This window comes from Mercenaria mercenaria, chromosome 15, assembly GCF_021730395.1.
Source record: "Mercenaria mercenaria strain notata chromosome 15, MADL_Memer_1, whole genome shotgun sequence".
Lineage (NCBI taxonomy): Eukaryota > Metazoa > Mollusca > Bivalvia > Venerida > Veneridae > Mercenaria > Mercenaria mercenaria.
In genome coordinates, this window is record NC_069375.1 from 41265794 (window position 1) to 41276675 (window position 10882).

At 29.5% G+C, this 10882-nt stretch overlaps 1 long non-coding RNA gene across 1 annotated transcript; it reads left to right on the plus strand.

The window, feature by feature from the left end:
- The first annotated feature begins 4934 nt into the window (after window positions 1-4934).
- On the plus strand, window positions 4935-10325 carry LOC123565874 (uncharacterized). The gene is made up of 4 exons (XR_006689264.2): window positions 4935-5312; window positions 6435-6572; window positions 7176-7341; window positions 7847-10325. It is a non-coding gene; the product is annotated as an uncharacterized LOC123565874 (long non-coding RNA).
- Window positions 10326-10882: the final 557 nt, after the last annotated feature.

A 10882-nucleotide genomic window follows, 5' to 3' on the forward strand; every position in this document is an offset into this window, starting at 1 on the left:
TGTTCGATATACCTATCTTAAAATTATTTAAAACTGACATCAGAAAAAATAACTAAATGCTCTCTGTAATGAAGCACGTCAAAATGATATATGGTTTAGTGTATTAAATGCTCGAATTGGAATAGCTTTTGCGATTTTCTCTTTGATTTTATTTACGCATCGATTAAGTAACCTCCAGAGATTATGTTGTGATCTATGACTTCATTTGTTTTCTTCTTTAAAGACACATCTGATCTGACAGTTTCCTTATGTATATAGGCAAAAATTGTCCTACGGACAGGATTTCTTTAAACTTTATGTACTGACTAAGAATCAAGTTTAAAACAGAAAAATGTAATAAAATTTATTGGTACCGGTGCTCGATTATGAATTATTTGCCTTTGAAAATCAGAAAATACTAAAAAAATCAAATTTGCATGGGCATATAATTTAAGATTAAGGCAAGGGAACTGTGCATTTGAATTCATATTTCTGTTTAAGTCAGCATTTGTATTCAGTATGCAACGTTTAAAGAAATCCGGTCCATGGGAAAGACCAGGACTTTGAGGTATCATTTTGTCAAGTTTAGTCAAGGACATTTGCCACAGTGTCTATATTGACATGGGGCAGAATTTTCTTACGGGCAGAATTTCCTGTTTAAACTGTGTTTACTGACAGAGAATCAAATCGAAAACAGAAATATGAAATAAAGCAAATCATAGGTACCCAGCCTTGGTCATAAATTGTCTGCCCTTGAAAGTCGTAAAATACTGAAAATCTATTTTCAAGGGTAGGTAATTCAAGATCAAGCCCTATGGTTTTTAATATATATTTCCGATTTAAACTTGATTCTCAGTCAGTACACAAAGTTTAAAGAAATTCTGTCCGTAGGAAAAGTTTTGCCTATATACATATAGGAAACTGTCAGATGTGTCTTTAAGTAAACGTAGAAAGTTTCCAGACAAATCGTAAATGTCTCGTAATTTAAGGACAATGCAAGCAAGTCACAAAATTAATGTCAATCAAGACTGAAAAACAACTGTCAGGAACGATTTTTGATTTGCATCAATATTTATATTAGGCACTGTTCACATTTTCGTACACTGTCATGGCTGACTTGTCTGGATTACATTTAGTCCTTTTTTACGTATATGTAGTCCTGCAGAACACAGACAAAACAACCGATAAAAACATAAGTAATGACACAGAATTTACACAATACAAATGAATAGATTTGTAACGAGTCAAAATAGGAATGACGCCGACTTAGAGACTTCATATTTTCAAGGTTACCACGTAAGTAATTCAATTTCCTGACAAATAATTTCTATATATGATGACAATGATGACATGTGTGATGTGGTACAAATAACATTATGTTAAAGTTTCAGCTGGGTCTAAATTTATTTTATTAGACTTACCGGTAAAACATTTTCTGACATCACACAATAATCGTGTATTTGACAACTGTTTTGCATAAAGGTAAGTTCCAAGTATAATTGGGGATTAAATTTTATCAATGACTGGATAGGTTGGATAATATCTGCAAGAAGAGCTTCATGGAAATTCTATATGATGTTTCAGAAAATCGTAAATAATATGCTGAAAATTGATCAAATAAAGACTTAAGTAATTTATTATATTCAGTCCTAAATGTTACATATCAGCAATCAGCATCATTTGTCAATTGTTTTGCATAACCTGAAATTTTATGTATTATCTGTATCAATATATGTTTTTTTTAATGCATATGATTGAGTGATTATGTAAGAGAAGTTAAAGAGGTTAATCATATCAAGATGGCCAATATTTTATATAATATACCTTATATTAGAAATACAAACATAGCAGTAAATACAGTAAACCTCATATGATATAAAGTAAATAAAACATATTTTCATTGTCGAGGAAAATGTACTCAAGATTTTGTGTTGCATGTTCCTGAAAATATGACTGATAGTATAAAACAAAAACTTTGCTTATATCCGCTGAATTGTTACAAAATTCATTAAATTGTTTAAGGACATAATTTTGTCTGATTTTCCGTTGTTCACGACATTTTCACCTTCAGATCAACATTTGAATATTTATGGAAAACACAGACTTTTTTCTTGAAAATCAAAACAAGGTTTTCCTACTTATTACAACCCCATTCATTGATCAATATTCTGTTCATCAGTCACAAGCAAAACGAGTTATATTCCGTTTCTTGCAATTTAAAAATAGATAAATCATGTCAGATAATGGTCTTTGTTAAAGATTTATCCCTTTAACTCATCTTAAAGAATCCATACAATAAAATATTATTTCTTTTGCGAGGATATCATTATTATGTCCTTCAATGTGATAGTAATGTAGTCGATATGAGGGGCATGCGAAAAACTAAGAAACAGATTCATGCTAAAACATTTTGTAACGGACCTGCATATGGTTTTGGTATTTATATATATATATGGAGAAGTGTATTCCCCGGAAAACCCGGAAATATTACGGCTAATTTCCGGAAATCACTCAAGAGGTCATAAAGTAATTATTTTAAAAGGGATTCGTCTAATTTTGGTAAATATCTAAACTAGAGCCTCTATACTCACAAATATATAAAAATAAATAGAAATAAATAAATTTTAATAGGCTAATTTGACTGTCAAAATACCGTATTTTTCTACGTGAAATAGTAGCATTTTGATAAGCCCGGAAATCATAAAATTGCTTGGAAATTAAATATATATAAAGCAATTAATTTATTTTTAATGTATCTAAAGAGGACCCTATATGCTACGACATATATAAAAAGGAAAAGAAACTATTGAGATTTAATAAGGTAATCTTATCGTCAAAATACCGTATTTTTCTACGTGAAATAGTTGCATTTTGGAAAACCCGGAAATCATAAAATTGCTCAGAAATTAAATATATCTAAAGCAATTAATTTATTTTTACATGTATCTAAAGAGGACCCTATATGCTACGACATATATAAAAAGAAATAGAAACTATTGAGATTTAATAAGGTAATCTTATCGTCAAAATACCGTATATTTCGATGTGAAATTGTAGCATTTTGGATAATCTGGAAATCATAAAAGTGGTTAGAATTAAAATAAATTTAAAGCAATATTTTTCAAAAAAATTTAAATATCGAAACAATAATCTATATCATACCATACATGCATAAAGAAACAGAAATATTGATATTTAATACGATAATTTGACCATGTTTCTATTTGAAAGCATATAGCATTTTGGAAAAATCGGAATAGAAATAACTTACAAAGCAAAGATTTCTTTTCACATATGTTTTCTTTCTACATTGTACATTGTATTTGTATATGTATATCTTATACTAGGATCAAACATTTAATTGCTTAGGAGATAATCTACTGGATGGAAATTACTTTGCATTAACATTTTATCAATTTGAAATTTAATATTAATCTTTGCTATTAAGTTTTGTAAATATTATTCCAAGTCAATTGCCGATTTGTATTTTTTTTTTACTTTTATGAACCGTACATTGTTATTTTTGAAAATAATAATAGTTATAATTTCATGATGTGTTTTTATTAATACCTAGACATGGAGATAGTTAGTGAAAATAAAAAAGCAGAAAACCTTTGACCAACTATCCGATTTCCGTCTTTTCTTAATGCGGCGATTTCGCCGGCTAAAAATGCTTAAGTTTGGCGGTCATTTAAAAGTCATACATTTAAAAAAATGATTCAAGATTTTCTTCCCATTTTCAAGCTTGGATACTTGAAAATGATATGATGTTAAAATAATTAGATTCAAACAAAAAGTAAGAAACTTATAGCCAAGTACTCGATTTCCGCTTTTTTTTAATATGACGATTTTGACGACCAAAAACGGTTAATCTTGACAGACGTTTATATAGCGTTATTTTTCTATTTTTTTCTACTTACCCCATGCACAGATGTTCAGAAAAGATTTAAACAACAAATTAGAAACTTATAGCCATGTAAATGATTTCCGGGTTTTCCAAATATGACAATTTCACGGCAAAAAAAGGTTAATTTTGACAGTCGGTTATACTTTAAATATAGCAATATCTCTAAAAAAAATTACTTGTACCCAAATCCTAGATGCTCAAAAATAGTTATATATCAAAATATTTAGATTTAAACAACAAATTAGAAACTTATAGCCATGTAAATGATTTCCGGGATTTTCCAAATATGACAATTTCACGGCAAAAAAGGGTTAATTTTGACTGTCGGTTATACTTTAAATATAGCAATATTTCTAAATAATTTACTTCTACCAAATGCTTATATGCTCAGAAATGATTATATATCAAAATATTTAGATTTAAACAAAAAATTAGAAACTTATAGCCATGTAAATGATTTCCGGGTTTTCCAAATATAACAATTTCACGGCAAAAAAGGGTTAATTTTGACAGTCGGTTATACTTTAAATATAGCAATATCTCTAAAAAATGTTTACTTGTACCCAAACCCTAGATGCTCAAAAATGATTATATATCAAAATATTTAGATTTAAACAACAAATTAGAAACTTATAGCCATGTAAGTGATTTCCGGGTTTTCCAAATATGACAATTTCACGGCAAAAAAAAGGGTTAATTTTGACAGTCGGTTATACTTTAAATATAGCAATATCTCTAAAAAAATTACTTGTACCCAAATCCTAGATGCTCAAAAAAAGATCATATATCAAAATATTTAGATTTAAACCACAAATAAGAAACTTCTGGCCATATACATGATTTCCGGAAATTAGCCGTAAAATTTCCGGGTTTTCCGGGGAATACACCTGTCCTATATATATTTTGACTTTTTAAAGATAAAAAATATATTTGAATTTTAATACTATTCACAGTAATCATTAGTTATCAGTAACTATATTTTCTTTTTTGATAAACTCTTTGTTGTCAAGCTCAAGTGTGAATTCTCTGTGAAATATATATGTGACGTCGTCTTTGAAAACCGGTCCAGATGCGGCATGACGTAATATCGAGAAACGACGTTTAAAGTTGCGCCAAGTTTACGCGCGCAGCTTTCTTACACATGTTTTAATTAGCAAAAGTTTGACCGTTTAAGTACGACTGCTTGTTACATGATTGATGACAGCCTACTATAGAAAGAATATTTAGACATCAGACCTGTAAAAAAATAGTGGTATTACGCCTGAGGCAAAATAATTCGTTGAAAATCAGTTGTTTCCCCTTCGCTATGTTTCCGGTTTCGGATTTTAACAGTAAAACAGGGAAGCATGTGATGTTTACCTTTGTTTAACTACCTTTTGTTCAACGATGAAGGGATCTGAGACTTGTAATACTGTTTACTGATTTGGTAAGTACCGTTTATAAACAGTTGTTAATGAAGTTCTCTAATATATTTGAAACTTTCACTGAAACACTGAAATAAGTCGTTCTTTTTACCCGGAAGTGAATCCAAAACATACCGAGGGAAATTTATGGAATTAATCTTGTGGCCACTAAACACAGATGATTCCACTATGCCTGTGTATTTAATATAAAATGGCCAGTTGGGTTATCACAAAGATTATTGAAGGCAGGCAGCTTCTTACTCGAGGTGACCAGGATTCATCAAATAAATTTAGTTCATTGTCCATAGTAAGCATTATTATGAGAAAATACAATATACATGTACATGATGTAGCAATGATAATTAATAAATTTGATGCAGACTTATAGATGCCTGCCTGTGTCACATCATTTTTCGAAAAGTCCCCTCTCACGTAGTAGCCAAGGTATTTTAAAAGGAAATATGCAGATGTCCGGTAACCGGACGCCTACCCTGCATTCTAGCTGTCTGGCAACGATACGACTAGCCTCTCCGAGAATGTTTTTCTAGCTGTTTGGTGATCTTTTTATATATGAATACTATAAGGAAATAAATTTATTATATCATTTTTTGGCATATGTTTGAATATTCACCTGCAAGGCGTATACAATATTTGAAAATTGATTACCGGACACCTAGAAAACCCCTATAGGATAGAAATTTGGATAGGCTAGGCATCCTGTTACCGGTTGGCTAGAACACCGGCTAGGTGTCTGGTTACCGGATGTCTAGACACTTCCATTTATAAAATGGTAACTGTTTTTGCTTTGGGTCTCATAAGTCATGTTAATTCTGTCTGGTGACTACTCTCTTTTTCTATTATTGTTGGTTCAGAATGTTTTGTAACAGGATGATTTTTTTTTTGGATAGTGGGAATTTATGCCATATAACATGTATAATGAAAATATTTTTAATTTTGACATTTCTGAGCCTTGCTGTGTGTAAAACAATTTATGATCCTGTAAAAAATAGTTTCATAGTATAATAACTTTTATAGTATTTTGTGGTAAGTTAAATGAAACTTTCACAATCACATTATTAATTTAGTATTCATGAAGTTTTTGATTTTAGTGATGTTTACAGTACATGTAATGTATCTTCTTTCAGATGATATTCCTTGTTCCTTTGATGGTTCATTCCACTATACAGCTGGTTCATATACCATACAACAGCCAGGAAATTGGCCTGTTTACTTTAAGATCCCAAGAAAATGTAACATATTTTGGATGTGCTTTGAGGAATCAGGTAAGTAACATGCAGCTAATGGCTCTTATTAAAATTTTAATGCAATATATTATTTATTTATACCTCTGTCTAGGTTTTGTTGGAGTCAATTCAAAATAAGTCTACTTCTACACTAATGATTTGTACAATGTATGTACATGTACTATGACTATTAAATGGCTTAAACTGACAAAACTGGCATTATTGAAATTTAATTTCAACAATCTGGTTTTGAGGAGGATCAGTTGGTGTAAAGTCTTCATTAAATAGGCTATTAGCCTGAGAAAAGTCTGTGGCACTCAATAAGTACATGGATGATTTGAATGCTGAACACAACATGTACATACATGTGTATAAGTTGATATCTCATTAACTTGTAGAATATAGTTCTAAATAATAGGAATTTTAATTAAGTATTCAAAGTAAATTAATTAATTGTAATTTAGTTTAATTGTAATGTGATTATTTTCAAATTTAATTAACCCAGTCTTGACTTAGACATTGTGATGTGATTGAATTTTTTTACTGCACCAAGAATATAGATTAGAATGAAGACTGTAAAGGTTCCTGAGATACATGAAGATAACAGATACTTTTACCAAAGACTTTTAATTTTTTTTTCAGGAATGCAAGTGTTTCCTCTTGTTTATGAAGCAACTCAGTTGGTTAAGGGGCAGACAACTTGTGAGCATGGTACATCACTACCTGTATTGGTATTCCATTTTGACAATGTTACTAGCTAGAATAGAAATAACATCTTGTTGTGGTACAGTCTGTGGAGACTTACTAGGTAACAACCATTTTTGATAGCTGTTAAAACAGTGTATACTTTTAACCCTTAGGCTGCATGAGGCAGCTATGTCTGTCTTTTCAACCAGTGCAGATCAAGATCAACCTGCACATCTGTGCAGTCTGATCATGATCTGCAGTGTTTGATACTTTGCAAATTTTCTATGAGAACCCCATATAAGCTATAAATGGTACTGTCTCTATTTAAAGATGGAGTAGTTAATTTTACAAATTTAGCAGGTTAAGGGTTAACCCAATAAATGCACAAAATGTTTTTTAGAACATCCTATTTGCAGTAATCAAAATCTACAAACAAAGTACATTTTATATACTGACTGTTGTCAGTCTGTTTGCCAATATTTTAGAGCACTGGTTGTAAGAAATTAAAGAATCATCTATTATCGAATAGTGATAACTCTGCTTTTATTAAATAAAGAGACTCCTAGTTTAATTATTTAAAATAATATGGTTAATTATTTAAAATATGTTTTACTTATTTGTTACAGGATATCACAGATCGATTGAATATTCAACAATGATCACAGACCATGCAAAGTTTGAATCTGACTTGCACTTTTGAATTTAGAAGAATCTGTGGAGGAGGTTGAATGCTGAGACATTTAATAATACATGATATTGCTGACACAGTGTGTCAGTCATGAAAGAAAGGCCATAACACTGCACAGTTGGTCAACAATGATTTAAATCCTGTCACATTCTACCAGTGAAGAAATATCTTATCACAATATTTTAAACTTTTGAAGAAGATAACCCAGTATTACCACTTTATCATGTCTGCAGAAACACCTGGATTGTTAGTGTTAAAAGTGACAGTCCATTTAACTTACTAAAATCTACTCCCCCTTGCCAAACGAATATTATTGACATGGAATGACACAAGCCTGATAATGGTACCTGTATGGACTCGTAAGAGAATAGTATTTGTCTGAAAAGTCAAAGGATTCTGTTTGTCCCAAACCACTTCAACTGAAAACTGAAATTGTGATTGGCGAGGATTTTTCTGAGAACTGGAAAAAGGAAGTGAATGTAAAAGATAGAATTTGTTGTTGAATTCAAACGTTTTAATACACAACACTTTAGCCTGTTTTGCTGTTCATATAATGTGTTTAGCTGTTAAGGTTAAACATCAAGTAAAGGTTGTAGTTTCAGTTACCAATATTAAAGTATTGGCTGGAAATAAATATCTACTTTTCATCAGAGTTTGTAGCAGTGTAACCTTCATCAAAAGTTAAGCTGTTGTGTTAATTATTAAAGTATTTTTAGAAAAAGGAATTTAGTATGTATGTTGCCATGGTAACTTAATTCAGATTATATTTCATTGAAATTATGGATTTGTATTTCAATAAGGGATCTACAGTATATAATGTAATGGTAAAAGAATGTTCACTTTTTTGTATTGTCAGTTATAACTAGCCAGTGAAAAAACAGATTATGAGGAAAGGGATGGCTGAAATGTTTATTCTTACATAACTACTTTTGTAACAGAACATGGCTGTTTTAAAGTTTTTATGTGAAATTTTCAGATTTCTTTCCTGAATACTTATACTTTCAAATATTTAACTTATTAGAAATAATTTTTTAAAATAAGCTCTTGCTTTTAAGTATTATTGTAGGAAAAGGAAATTTAAAACATATGTCGCCATGGTAACACAATTTTCCTAGAAAATATGGAAAAAAATTTAATTAGCTGTACTTTATAGTATTCTACTTTAAAATAAGCATAAACAATAAAAAATCAATAGTAATATATGTTTCATTTACTTCAAAATAGTTATTTATTACCAGCAGGTAAAAGGCAAGTTATGAAGAAACAATGACAGAAATGCCTTATTCTTATAGTTATTACTCATGTTACAAACACTGTCATAAAACAAAACATTTTAACTTTTTAACATGAAATTTTGAGATAATATTTTTGAATACATACCACTTTATAATATTCAAGTTATCTGAAACACTTTTCCAAATTTAGCTCTGTTTTAAAGTACTATTGTAGAAAACAGAATCAAATGCATATGTTGCCATGGTAACATAATTTAATAATGTTTTTATAGAAAATGTGAAGGACTTTAGCAAGCTAGATCTTTGCACTTTAAGTGAATATCTAAATATTCTTTGTAAAAGAAGATTCATTTATTTAAAAACAGTCAGTGATTACCAATAAGTGAAAACACAAACTGAGGAAACAACGACTGAAATAGTTTATTCTTGTGGTTATTACCCGTGTTACGAAATCTGTCATAAAACCAAACATTTTATATCTTTTCACATATAATTTTCAAATTTTACTTTCAAATACATATACTTCATTATATTCAACTTACAAGAAACATTATTTTAAATTAAGCTTTTATTTTTAAGTACTATTGTAGAAAAAGCAATTTATTGCATATGTTGCCATGGTAACGCAATTTGAATAATGCTTTCATAGAAAATATGAAAGATTTAAATTAGCTGTATTTTTCTGTTTTAAGTAAGCATCATAAAAATAAAATTTCATAGTAATAGAAGGTTCTTTTTTTCCAAAGTAGTCATTTATTATCAGCATGTAAAAGACAAGTTACGAAGAAACAATGACAAATCTGTCTTATTCTTATGGTTATTACCCATGTTACAAAAACTGTCATAAAACCAAACATTCTTAATATTTTCATGGGAAATTTTCAGTTTATTTTTGTAAATACATATGCCTTAAAATATTTTACTTTTTAAAATCCTTATTTCAAGCTAACATGTTTTTTTTTAAGTTTTATCATACAAAAGGGATTTTAATATATTTGTTGCCATGGTAACACAATTTTAGAAATATTTTTATAGAAATTTTTGTAGATTTTAATTGATTATCATTTTGTGTATTAAGAATGGGATCTTACTTATATCATGCAATTGTAACAAAAGATAAATTTATTTCAGAATTGTTAACCATTACCAGTATGTGAGAAATAAACTAGAAAGAAAGGATAACTGAAATGTACTGTTTTTATTTTTAATATCTATGTTACAAAATCTGTCATAAAATTGACAATTTTGAAGATTTTCAACTGAAATTTTCAGGATTTATTTCTGAATGAATATTCTTTCTAAATATGCAAAAACCTGAAATTGTCAAAATTCCTCATCTGGACCCATTTTCTCAGTCATGGTCACAATATTATCACAAACACGTTTACTGGTATGTTCTAATTTAAACCAACTAAACGAATGATGTTACTGGAACATGATTTATGGCATTGTAAATGGGAGAGGGAATTATATCAAGAATAAATTCAGATTTTTACGAATTTCTGATGACAAATAATGCATATGTTAAATGTTTGAATAACTGGTACCCTTTCTTCTACTGAAATTATATTTTTACGTATTGAGCCCCTAATCAATTTCTGAAGTTTCACACGATATATTTCATCTTTTGGTAATATTTCTGAATATTGTTGAACACCTGGTTAACTCTTGAATATCTGATTTGACAAGTTCTTTAGGTTGATAATGGTCCTGCACACTGAGCTCATAATAAACTGTAA